Genomic DNA, 14113 nt, shown 5'->3' with positions numbered 1-14113 from the left:
ATAGCAGTCAATACAACAAAATCAGACAGATTATTCTCAAATATCTCCCTGTAGTCAATCAAGATAGTTCTCTGTGCACAATTCTCCAAAATGGTTGCAGGGTAGTGGCGAAAAGAGGTTGCACACTGGGAAATATTTTATCTCCCAGCATGGTGCGCCCGAGAAAAACTCCCACATCATGGTTATCAGTGAAGGGATTCTTTAAATGTTCTGGCAATAGATGTAATGTCTGCCAATTTGCAGACAATAAGAGAACTTCTTTTTCTTCAAATCACAATGTTACTTATAATATAAAATCATTTATCAACTGTGATTCTGATCATGTTATATACTGCATAAAATGCAAAGCCTGCAATATTTGTTATATAGGTTATACCACAAGGAAAATCAAAAAAAGAATTTCTGAACATATAGCCAATATAAAGAATAGTAATCCAGGTTATTCTGGGGCCACAAAACATTTTATTTCTGTGCACCAGGGTGATCTGTCAGATTTTTCCTTTTTCGGCATTGAAAGGGTTAGTCAGTCACCCAGAGGTGGAGATTGGAGGAAGCAATTAGCTCTGCGGGAAGCCTTTTGGATTCTAACTTTAGACACCAAATATCCACATGGTATGAATTACAAAAACGATCTTTTTTATATATATTGAATCAACAAATGGATTTTGTGGTAATTTAAAACAGATATTTGTGTATTTCTAAGACATTTGAAAAATAAGGTAAAGTTTTGTTATGTGAATTTAGCTGCAGCCTTTTCCAATGAAATTAATTGCTATGTTTGTGATTGGTTCCCTGTCATATATAAACCTGTGTATTCATGTCATATTAGTTCCTATGACTAAGGGCGCCGTGGTGCGCCAGAAACGCGTCAGGCAAAGAGAGTTCTTCTCTCTTTTTTTAATATTGTTTTTTAAAATGTCCTAATAAATTTTGGTTATTTTACTTATACTGGATGGATGTGCTGGAAATCCCCATTTCTCCTCTCGTCCAATAGCATACTTCTTCCACTTTCACAAAGTGTCTGGTTCTTTCTTTCCGTTACACCATTCTTTTTCAAAGTTGTATGATACAGTGGTCTAAAACATGATTAAATTTTTCCTTAAAATGCTTTTTGTGTCTCATTACTTGTATATTCAGTTCCATTATCTGCATGCAGAATTTATAGCATTTTCTCAAATTTGCTATAAACTTCAGCGAGGTATAGGTCAAGTTTCTCTGGAACTTCATCTTTGCTGTGAAGCAAATAGACAACTGTATATCTTGAATACTCATTGATAAATGTGAGAAAATGTCTCTTCTTTGCAGGAGTTTGAGAACTCATTGGATCACAAACATCTGTGTGTATTAAGTCTGATTTTATTGTACTATTCTTAGTAAAGAACTTTCTTGAAATTTTCTCTTTAAGACAGCTAGTACATTGCACTGTCTGATCACACAGATTTACTGTAATACCATCAAGCTGTTTTTCAACCAATTTTCTTATTGCTTCTGGGTCTCTATGTGCAAGACACATGTGCCATACATGGATACAATTCTTGTTCATATTCAGCAGTGTATTCAATTTCCTTGTATTTTAGCTGGTACAACTCATCTTTGATTATTCCTTCTGCTAGTGTGTGACCTTCTTTTGAGATGATAGAGCTATCATTTTTAAATGTAACTTAATTTCCTTCTCTTGTGAGTTTCTTTAAAGATAACAGACTGCTTTCAAGACTAGGGAAATAGAACATGTAATTTCTGGGATCTTTCTGCTTTGTGTTGGGAAGACTTGACAATTAATGCAACCAGCTACTATTCCTTTTGAATTCATACACTGATCATTAGCCAAAATCATTTTCTCTGATTACTTTGGTCAAGGCTAGTGAAGAAGCTTCTGTCATTAGTCATATGACTAATTGCCCCAGAGTCTATACACCATACACTTGCAATAACAGTAAACACAGCTTCAGTACTTAAGTGTCATATTCTTAATTAATGTTTCTTTTAAACCTTTGATGATTGCTTTGCTTTTTCAGCTGATTCATTCTAGCTTTCCAGACCCTGCAGTCAGATTTTAGGTGCCCTGATTTCTTGGAGACAAAACACTCCTGTTGCCTTCTTTTATTTTTGGGTAATCTTGGGTTTTTAAAGCGGATTCTGCTTTGGATACCCCACTGCTGCTTAGAATTTCTGTCTATCGCTTATACTAATCTACAAGCTTTCCTCTGACATACTCTAATGTAAGCTCATAATCTGGGCGCACATCTAGTGCACTTACAAGTGTGTCACAGCTTTCTGGTAGACAGTTTATTAGTAGTGAAGCAACATGGAAATCCTTTAGATCTTCTCCCAATGCCCTGCAGGTGCTCCACAATTTCTAGAGTATTTCTTATGTAATACTGCATATTTTGGCCCTTATTTAGCTTAGACCGATAATGCTTTCTTGTTACATAGATCTTATTGCTGAGATTTATCTTTTCATGCACTTTCTGCTGCTGTTGCCACATTTCTTTTGCAGTTTCAGATTTACATACATGCACAATCTGATCATCTATACTGAGGGAGATAGTGCTTTTTGATCTCTCCCTACCCAGTCTTCTGGGAGTGGGTCAGGTCTAGACCCATGTGTGTATTTCCATGTACCGTATCTTATCAGCAGCATCTTTAGCTTGAATTCCAAGACTGGTAGTTCTGGTTAGTCAGATTTGTCACTGTGAACTTTACAGAGTTGCTGCTGGAAGCCATCTTTGCTTATTCTTCCTCTCAGTACACTGTTGTTCTCTCTCCTCAGGGCTGTTCTCTGTGTTTTTGGTTTTCTTGGCTTCTGGGCCCATAATCTCTGTACTGTCCAGCTGTTCAACAGTAAATATCTACAGCGGCATGTAAAGATTTGTGCACCCCCTGCAAAACTACTGTTATTATGAACAGTTTAGCAGATTGAAGATGAAATGATCTCTAAAAGGCCTCTTCTGCTCCCTGCACTGTTCCATTCTAGCAGGCTACAGCATCTCGCAGAGAAGTTGGGGGAGGAGGGCACACTGTACGGGACAGCACAGCTGGGGGATGGTGCGAGACATGATGTCCCAGATGTGTTCAATCGGATTCAGGTCTGGGGAACGGGCGGGCCAGTCCATAGCTTCAATGCCTTCATCTTGCAGGAACTGCTGACACACTCCAGCAACATGAGGTCTGGAATTGTCCTGCATTAGGAGGAGCCCAGGGCCAAACGCTCCAGCATATGGTCTCTCAAGCGGTCTGAGGATCTCATCTCGGTACCTAATGGCAGTCAGGCTACCTCTGGCGAGTACATGGAGGGCTGTGCGGCCCTCCAAAGAAATTCCACCCAACACCATTACTGACCCACTGCCAAACTGGTCATGTTGAAGGATGGTGCAGGCAGCAGATCGCTCTCCACGGTGTCTCCAGACTCTGTCACGTCTGTCACATGTGCTCAGTGTGAACCTGCTTTCATCTGTGAAGAGCACAGGGCGTCAGTGGCGAATTTGCCAATCCTGGTGTTCTGTGGCAAATGCCAAGCATCCTGCATCGTGTTGGGCTGTGAGCACGACCCCCATCTGTGGACGTCGGACACTCAGACCATCTTCATAGAGTCGGTTTCTAACCGTTTGTGCAGACACATGGACATTTGTGGCCTGCTGGAGGTCATTTTGCAGGGCTCTGGCAGTGCTCCTCCTGTTCCTCCTTGCACAAAGGCTGAGGTAGCGGTCCTGCTGCTGGGTTGTTGCCCTCCTACGGCCCCCTCCACGTCTCCTGGTGTACTGGCCTGTCTCCTGGTAGCGCCTCCAACCTCTGGACACTAAGCTGACAGACACAGCAAACCTTCTTGCCACAGTTCACATTGATGTGTCATCCTGGATGAGCTGCACTACCTGAGTCACTTGTGTGGGTTGTAGAGTCCGTCTCATGCTACCACGAGTGTGAAAGCACAACCAACATTCAAAAGTGACCAAAACATCCGCCAGAAAGCCTTGGTACTGAGATGTGGTCTGTGGTCCCCACCTGCAGAACCACTCCTTTACTGAGTGTGTCTTGATAATTGCAATAATTTCCATCTGTTGTCTATTCCATTTGCACAACAGCATGTGAAATTGATTGTCAAACAGTGTTGCTTCCTAAGTGGACAGTTTGATTTCACAGAAGTTAGTTTGGTTTATAACTTGGAGTTATATTCTGTTGTTTAAGTGTTCCCTTTATTTTTTTGAGCAGTGCATTTGGCTATAGAAAATAAATAGACAGTTAAAAAAACTTCTGAGCTTCCTTAAATTAATTTCTAAATGAACTTCTTGATTAATATGCCACAGAATGGGCCTGTAACATGAGCAGGGCTGTAGTTGATGGCAGTGTATTAGCACAGAGCATTTCTGCTGGTAGCGGAGCCCAGACACCTGGGAAGTGTCACTTTGATGTCTCTATAATAGAAGCAGCATGGAGCTGCATTGTTTCTGTACTGTATGCAGCCGCTTAGCGTCTGTGCCGTGCACCTGTTATACCCACGGTAGTTCTGCTCTTGGCTATAGAGTTTACAAGTCATTTTATTATGCACAAGTGACCTGATCTGAGCTTAGATATTAGGGAGTTATATATCCCAAAGTGTTGTGTATTCACCCTCCTCAGATTTACAGCATTAATACCAGTGAGGCTTATTCCTGCTGAGAATCTGTATATTATGTGGTAGGTATAATGGGAGTGAAGAGACTTATTTCACTTTCCTTGTATGCAGAACACTCTATAGTTTGTTGTTTTAGTGGTACCTCAGCTATAAATACTGAAGAGGGTACAATTACTAAAGAGGACCAGTAAAAAAATGAAGTTAAATAGCTTGTAAACAATCCTTTGTTCCCCTGAATCTGTCTCTCTTTTCCGTTTTTGCATTGGGTTAAGGTACCTTCACACGAAGCGACGCTGCAGCGATAGCGACAACGATGCCGATCGCTGCAGCGTCGCTGTTTGATCGCTGGGGAGCTGTCACACAGACCGCTCTCCAGCGACCAACGATGCCGAGGTCCCCGGGTAACCAGGGAAAACATCGGGTTGCTAAGCGCAGGGCCGCGCTTAGTAACCCGATGTTTACCCTGGTTACCAGCGTAAAAGTAAAAAAAACAAACAGTACATGCTCACCTGCGCGTCCCCCAGCGTCTGCTTCCTGACACTGACTGAGCTCCGGCCCTAACAGCAGAGCGGTGACGTCACCACTCTGCTTTCACTTTCACTTTAGGGCCGGTGCTCAGTAAGTGTCAGGAAGCAGACGCTGGGGGACGCGCAGGTGAGTATGTACTGTTTGTTTTTTTTACTTTTACGCTGGTAACCAGGGTAAACATCGGGTTACTAAGCGCGGCCCTGCACTTAGCAACCCGATATTTACCCTGGTTACCAGTGTAAAATATCGCTGGTATCGTTGCTTTTGCTTTCAAACGCAACGATACACGGCGATCGGACGACCAAATAAAGTTCTGGACTTTATTCAGCGACCAGCGACATCACAGCAGGATCCTGATCGCTGCTGCGTGTCAAACTAAACGATATCGCTAGCGAGGACGCTGCAACGTCACGGATCGCTAGCGATATCGTTTCGTGTGAAGGTACCTTTACTCTGTTGGCAGAGATATTCACAATTATTGTTTTTGCAGTGCAATATGTGAACTGCAGATCAACTGGGCATTTCTTCAGAGTCTTCTCTAGGGGCTTTCTCCCCTCCCTCCCAGATACTGCCAATCACAGCTGTGAAGTTGTTCATGCAGTCTAAAATGCTGTCGAGCTATGATTGACACTATCTGGAGGGAGGGGTGAAAATGTAAGCAGAGAAGATTCTGAAGAAATGCCCAGTTAGTCTATAAGTAGAGATTTCACATAGTGCGCTCCAAAAGCAACAAATGTATATATCTCTGCAATGGAGCGACTCAGCATAAAACAGAAAAGAGCAGTAGAATCATGGGAGTTCAAGGATTTTTACAAGGTATTTAACTCTTTTTGTAGCAAATTATATTTTTATTATAACATAATTGCAACCTTTCTATAATCCAAATTACTTAGTGAATTGGTCAAATCGATATTCCAGTATGGTGGAAAACCTTCACATTGTTGTGATTTCAATAAAGGAAGCTAAAATGTGTAAGAAACCTCATAGACTCATAATTATTATTATTATTTATTTATATAGCACCATTGATTCCATGGTGCTGTGCATGAGAAGGGGTTACATACAAATTACAGATATCGCTCACAGTAAGCAAACTAACAATTACAGACTGATACAGAGGGGCGAGGACCCTGCCCTTGCGGGCTTACATTCTAGAGGGGTTCATCCACGTACCATGGTGGATTCTGTATGGGATTTGACACTGAAGAACCTTGAACACAGATAGGTAAAACGTGTTATTAAACACAAATGTCTATAAACTGTCAGGACTGAAGGAAAATAACTTGACAAGGCAACATCCTGAGAAAAGCAAAGCATTGGACTAGTTCTTCAATGAGTGGAGTAAATGATGTTGTATGCTGTCTGACCAGCAAGTCTCCTGTTTTTGTTACTATTGCTTTCTGCATACAGTTCTGCTATATTATGCCAATACTGACAGGCTGTAGTGTAGTAGGGCTGGATTTCAACCAAGGAAACATCTGCAAGGAGATTTAATGTGGTCCCTTTAAAGAGGACCTATCAGGTATGAGAAAAACATAAAAGTGACTTTTCTCAATGTAATCAAGAGAATACAGCAGCACATTGTATACGTAAAGATGTATGCAAACATCCTATATATAGAAATGTAGGCTAGATTACTGCTACACAGAATATACTCATGAAATAATGATACTTCGCATACTAATTGGCTGTTATGAATGATACTGTAGCAACTCACTCGCAAAAATGAGTAACACACTAAAAACTGCAACTGACCCGATTCCTGAACATACTAGAGATCCTGACCCTGCAGTCCCTAGTGATTCGTGCATGAGCTGATATAGCTCTAACCACAAACTAAACTATTACAACTTGGACCTATGCTGCTTGAAAGAAGTTGAGCGCTTCACGTTCCTCCTAAAGAAATGGAGGGCAGAGCAGAGTGTAAATTACCTACAGAAGGGAAAGTGTGCTGAAATTGAAAAAGATTCCAGAGTGAGCAAAACAAACCACGAAGTAGAAAATAAAGGATTAAGCATGTACTGTTAGAAAATATGCCGCCTACTTCCTAAAAGCAAAAAGATAGGTGGAGGGAAAAGATCATAAACAGCAAACAGATAAACCCTAGCTGGTCTTTCCCTGACTGGCTTAAAACTACAGCAGTATGGCTGGATATCCAAATGAGACAGTCTCCAGCAGGAAATACCAGCAGGGGGAAAGTACTGTATATACTCGAGTATAAGCTGAAACCCCTAATTTTGCCACCAAAAAATGGGATCACTTCATCGGATTATCTCTCTAGCGCAGCTGCTGTTTTGTTACAGATGCAGAAAGTTGTTATGGAACCCCCCAGCACCCAGAATATGTTGTGCAGTTATATGTATGTATAATAGGTTCCATGTGAGATGCATGTGGATCGCCCCCAGGCGCAGGGTAGTGGGGTACTCGGTACCGGGTCCCTCTGTCTCGGTTCTGGGGATGTCACGGTGGCCCGACCCGATCCGTGGCCCTGCTAAGGGGCGCCCAATTAAAGGTGTAGTTTGTCTGGTGTTCGTGACGCCACCTGTGGTGTTCCGTCAGGGTGACCGATGCTGCTAGGGGTCCGCTGGGGTGATGGAATGGCAGCTAGATGGTATACCTTCCCACAGGTGAAGTATGTCCCCAGGGCTTCCCTTGATGAGTAGGTGGTAATGGTGGATGTTGTAAGGTGCGATGAATAACAAGGACACAAAGGTTGCAGTCTCTTTACCTTTTACTGAAGACTTCAGCGTCCACAGTCCAGAGTACTGTTCACAGGGCTGGCTGAGTCCGGCCGGTCTGAAGGCACATCCAGAGTTCCCTTTGCAGGTGGAAATCAGTAGCCTTCCTACTAGCGCCTGTGTGTTGTAGTACCTCCCTGCTGAGTACCATGGGATAGTCTTCACAACTGCCGTGTATGTTTCTGATGTTCTTTCTCTCCATCCCCCAGATGGTATGGATAGGACGACCCGTATGACGGGGTAGGCCTGGAGCTATTTTATAGGGACCCTAGTGACGCCCCTCTCCCACAATTTGCCTCCGTTGTCTTCATTAGGTTAAAGGTTGGGCAGCCAACTTGGAATTAACTGTCCTGCCATTGTTTGAAGTAATGCGTAGAGCCTATTACTCCCTCGATGTTCCGGCCACCGGCTACGCGCCTCAGAAGGATGTTGCCGATCTTAAGGCAGGACTCCTCCTGGTATTATCTCCTTGTGCTGTGATCTCGTTTCTCACTTCTCCACAATATACTTTGCTTCTTGTCCTTCCTTAGGATGCTGCCGCAATGAGGTGCAGGCGCAGCTCCGTAATGTTCTATCTCTTGCTAAGTCTCTGTCAGGATCCCACCACTGACAGGGACCTCTGTCTACAGCTCAGATGTTCCTCCTTCTCCCCCTGTCTGCCTGACAGGTCTTCTCTGGGTCGAACCCAGGTAGCTTCTCCCCTAACTTCCTATCCAACCCCCAGTTTTACCCGAGTGTGAGGAGTGGCCTAATAGATAGAACCTTTTGCTCCCCCTGGTGGCCGGAGTGTGAAGTGTAGTGTGTGACTGTGATACCTGGTCAGGTGAACTCCTTTAGTACCATCAGACGTACCATCACTCCCCCTAGTGGAAGAGCGACAATACTGCAACGACCAGGACTCTGGGGCGCTGCACATGTCCCTAATGCATCAGCCCACAGGCTGCGCCCCTGGGCAGAGGGGACAAGATATCCCCCTTCTCACCTCCTCCACCTTTGTAATTCCCACAGTAAATATCGGCAGGCTCCGGCCACCTGCGGCTATTGTAATGTATGTCTGGCCTGCCGCTTTTCAATTGGCCCGCCCTCTGTATCTGTGTGATACATCCTGTGTCCTGTGAGTAAAGTGTTGTCACACTGGAAATACGTGGAGAAGCAGTGATCTGTTATATGCGCCCATGTAACCAAGCAATTCCAGCCAGCGTCCTTCATTCAGACTCCAGCCAAAGCAGAGTGGACCTCCTGAAACACGGGGTGGTACTGAAAGAGGTACTCCAGCACGGTAGACCCAGTTACAGCGGTCCTCTTTTAACTTCAGGGCACGGAGTACAAAGTTACATACCGTATATACTCGAGTATAAGCCAACCCCCCTAATTTTGCCACAAAAAAAAGGCAAAACTTAATGATTCGAGTATAAGCCTTGGGTGGAAAATGCAGCAGCTACTGGTAAATTTAAAAATAAAAATAGATACCAATAAAAGTAAAATTAATTGAGACATCAGTAAGTTAAGTGTTTTTGAATATCCATATTGAATCAGGAGCCCCATAAAATGCTCCATACAGATCATGATGGGCCCCATAAGATGCTCCATACAAAATACGCCCCATATAATGCTCCATAAAGTTCATGATGGGCCCCATAAGATGCTCCATATTAAAGTATGCCCCATATAATGCTGGATAAAAGGTTAATGATGGCCCCATAAGATGCTCCATAGAATATTATGCCCCATATAATGCTGCACAAAGGTTGATGGCCCCATAAGATGCTCCATAGCATATTATGCCCCATATAATGCAGCACAAAGGTTGATGGCCCCATAAGATGCTCCATAGCATATTATGCCCCATATGCTGCTGCTGCGATTAAAAAAAAAAAATGACATACTCATCTCTCGTCGCTCAGGCCCCCGACACTTGCGATATTCACTTGTCCCCATTCCACCACCGCGCGCCGCTTTGTCTTCCGGGTCTCTGCAGTGACTGTTTAGGCAGAGGGCGCACACTAACCACGTTATCGCGCCCTCTGACCTGAACGTCACAGCCAGAGGAAGCGGAAGACGGAGCGTGGTGGTGGAACGGGGACAGGTGACTATCGCATGGCTCACCTTCCCCCGTCATACTCACCTGCTCCCGGCACGGTCCCTGCTTCTCTGATGCGATGGTCTCTGGCGCTTGCAGCTTGTTCCTGTGTTCAGCGGTCACATGGTACCACTGATTAAAGTAATGAATATGCGCTCCACCCCTGTGGGAGTGGAGTCGCATCCATATTCATTACTTTAATAGGCGGCACCATGTGACCGCTGAACACAGGAACAACCTGCCGGCGTCAGACACCATCACATCGGAGAAGCAGGGACTGCGCCAGGAGCAGGTGAGTATGATGTGATAGCCGCCGCTCACCCCCGCCTACCCCTGGGACAATGACTTGAGCATAAACCAAGAGGGGCACTTTTAGCCTAAAAAAATGGGCTGAAAATCTCGGCTTATACTCGAGTATGTACGGTATATAAAGCAGCACCTGTTTCCCTAAAAAGACTACAGAAAGGATAACATATACTGAAATCACTCAAGAAAAGGGGTATCTGCTGTCTCTCATCGGGGGCAGTACAGGTGCATAATACTGATGAAGCAACTGTTCACAAACCTTCCAATTCATAGAGGATGTGGTTGGTATTAAAAATGTACTCAGATGAGGCTTGTATAAGGCGTCACTCACACAGATGTAGTGCACATTGTCTGGATTACAGCCAATTAATGATGCCCATACTATTAAATCAGGTAGGCTGCGATGTACTATATAAGTGCACCCCACAAGGACAGATATCCCAATTCACCCAACCATAGGCAACATCCAGCACTAATTAAAAATAGCCCTAGGCTGATGGAAGCAGTGATCAGTCATATATGGAGGCAGTCACCACCTCCAATAGTAAAATACAATGATCTAAAACTAATCAGCACCTCAGAACAGAATAACAGGTGCAAGTATGACTGCATCATATACAATCCAAAGCATACAGCAGCACTCTGTAAGCACCAAAATGTATGCAATTATTGAATGTATGAAATTTAGACAGTATTACTGCTATTTCAAATCAATGTCATGTCAGATGATTTCCATCTGTATTAGGGCTTGTCCACATAACTGTATATTCGGGTGGAGTTATGTCCGTGAAAAAAAAATGGCTGCACTCGGACCAATGTTATTCAATGAGGCAGTGAAGATGAGCAGGGGCGGACATACCACTGATGCAGCTGATGCAACTGCACCGGTTCCCGGATGTGGAAGGGGGCCCCTGCAGGCAGGAGAATAATGCCCAGAGCGGCAGAGTATGCAGCTACTATGGGGCCACTCAGTCAAGATTACGGGCGGGAGTGAGAGGGGCCCAGTGTCATGCAGCATCGGGCCCTTCTCAATCCCTCCCGTAATCAAGTGGATACCCAGAGCCGAGGAGAGAGCGGCGCCCAGAGTGCAGGAGTTCAAAAAAGGTGTGTGTCATGCAGGGAGAGACGATGGCCAATGAACTCTTTCCTCACCAGACTGATGAGAGCGCTCACTGGCTGTCATCTCTGTCCTCCTGCATGACGTGTCACAATAGTGGTGAGTACTCACCTGTAGTCACGGGGCCCAGGTCACACAGCACACAGGGGACAACAGTGGAGGAAGAGAATGACTTACAGGGTGTCTTCTGCTCCCTGCACTGTTCCATTCTAGCAGGCTACTGCATCTCGCAGAGAAGTTGGGGGAGGAGGGCACACTGTACGGGACAGCACAGCTGGGGGATGGTGCGAGACATGATGTCCCAGATGTGTTCAATCGGATTCAGGTCTGAGGAACAGGTGGGCCAGTCCATAGCTTCAATGCCTTCATCTTGCAGGAACTGCTGACACACTCCAGCCACATGAGGTCTGGCATTGTCCTGCGTTAGGAGGAACGCAGGGCCAACCGCACCAGCATATGGTCTCACAAGGGGTCTGAGGATCTCATCTCGGTACCTAATGGCAGTAAGGCTACCTCTGGCGAGCACATGGAGGGCTGTGCGGCCCTCCAAAGAAATGCCACCCCACACCAGTACTGACCCACTGCCAAACCGGTCATGATGAAGGATGTTGCAGGCAGCAGATTGATCTCCACGGCATCTCCAGACTCTGTCACGCCTGTCACATGTGCTCAGTGTGAACCTGCTTTCATCTGACAAGAGCACAGGGCGCCAGTGGTGAATTTGCTAATCCTGGTGTTCTGTGGCAAATGCCAAGCATCCTGCGTGGTGTTGGGCTGTGAGCACGACCTCCATTTGTGGATGTCGGGCACTCAAACCATCCTCATGGAGTCGGTTTGTAACTGTTTATTCAGACAAATGCAGATTTGTGGTCTGCTGGAGGTCATTTTTCAGGGTTCTGGCAGTGCTCCTCCTGTTTCTCCTTGCACAAAGGCTGAGGTAGCGGTCCTGCTGCTGGGTTGTTGCCCTCCTATGGCCTCCTCCACATCTCCTGGTGTACTGGCCTGTCTCCTAGTAGCACCTCCAGCCTCTGGACACTACGCTGACAGACACAGCAAACCTTCTTGCCACAGCTCGCATTGATGTGCCATCCTGGATGACCTGCACTACCTGAGCCACTTGTGTGGGTTGTAGAGTCCATCTCATGCTACCACGAGTGTGAAAGCACAACCAACATTCAAAAGTGACCAAAACATCAGCCAGAAAGCATTGGTACTGAGATGTGGTCTGTGGTCCCCACCTGCAGAACCACTCCTTTATTGAGGGTGTATTGATAATTGCCAATAATTTACATCTGTTGTCTATTCCATTTGCACAACAGCATGTGAAATTGATTGTCAAACAGTGGTGCTTCCTAAGTGGACAGTTAGATTTTACAGAAGATTGATTTACTTGGAGTTATATTCTGTTGTTTAAGTGTTCCCTTTATTTTTTTGAGCAGTGTATATGTGTTGTGGTAGACTGGCTCACTTGGCTGCACACGGAGGTTGTCAATGGAACATTGCGTCTTTAAGAATGGACTTGGTTTATTAATACCACATAAACCAAGGTGAGGTAAAGAAAATACAGCCCTCTGGGCAAAACAACAAAACAAAACGGTAGCACTTCGTGCAGTCCTTGCACTAGTGGGGGTCAGACCACTCAGGCTTAACAATGTCTTTGCACAAGCACTATGTGCAACAACACTCTCCTGGAGTCTTCCTCTCCAGGCCCTCAATAGCCCAGCCTAACCTTGGAGTTCAGCTATTTAAAGCCAGACAATGTGACTTTCCATCATGTGACCGATCACATGATGCTGACATCACACCAGTCTTGACAGGACTCTGCATGTGGAGGTACGTGGACATTCTCCCTCCCACTATATGAATGCCCACTAAAACCAGCCCATAATATAACTTTCAATAAACCAACCCAACACATAGTGTGCTGGAGGAAACTATTCTGGTTTTACATCACTGACGCCATCATGCACAGTGACTCGTAACTCCCCTCCATCACTTCACTAGTGACTCTGTCACATATCCCCTCCCCCACTGCCCAAAGCCGGGGGTTTTGGTACCTTCACTCACTAAACAGGGGACTCTGGACAGAGCATCTGCGTTCCCATGCAACCTTCCTGGCCTGTGCACCACATGGAAAGAGAAGTCCTGGAGTGCCAGAAACCACCCTTTTCCCTTATCCATCTCAGGGGTGCATGATCTGATATTAGCCTGAACTTTCTGCTTAACTGGTAATATCCCAGGTTGTCCACGATGGCATGGTTCTCACAGGAGGAGACTTTCCTACTCAGGCATAGCACTAGGTGTTCATTGCCATCTATTACCTGGGACAGCACAGCTCCTAACCCGACTTCTGAGGCATCCGTCTGGTGCACAAACTCCTTCGTGAAGTCTGGTGCAACCAAGACTGGCTGGTGGCACAGGACAAGCTTCAACTCCTGGAATGCCATATCCGCTTCAGAGGACCATTTGACCATTGCCGACTTTGTGCCCTTAAGAAGATCAGTCAGGGGGGCAGCTATCATGGCAAAGTTCAGGATAAATTGCCGATAATATCCCACAATCCCGAGGAAAGCCCTGTCCTGCTTTTTGGAGACTGGCTGTGGCCGTTTCTGGATTGCCTCTGCTTTGTCTACTTGCGGCTTTATCTCGCTTCCAATGATATAGCCCAAGTACTTTGCCTTCTCTTTCCTGAGGGTGCACTGCTTTGGGTTTATGGTAAACCCCACTTTCCTTAG

This window comes from Ranitomeya variabilis, chromosome 1 (genome assembly GCF_051348905.1).
Source record: "Ranitomeya variabilis isolate aRanVar5 chromosome 1, aRanVar5.hap1, whole genome shotgun sequence".
Classification (NCBI taxonomy): Eukaryota; Metazoa; Chordata; class Amphibia; order Anura; family Dendrobatidae; genus Ranitomeya; species Ranitomeya variabilis.
The sequence above is the reverse complement of the archived record's forward strand: the minus strand, read 5'-3'. Positions refer to the sequence as shown.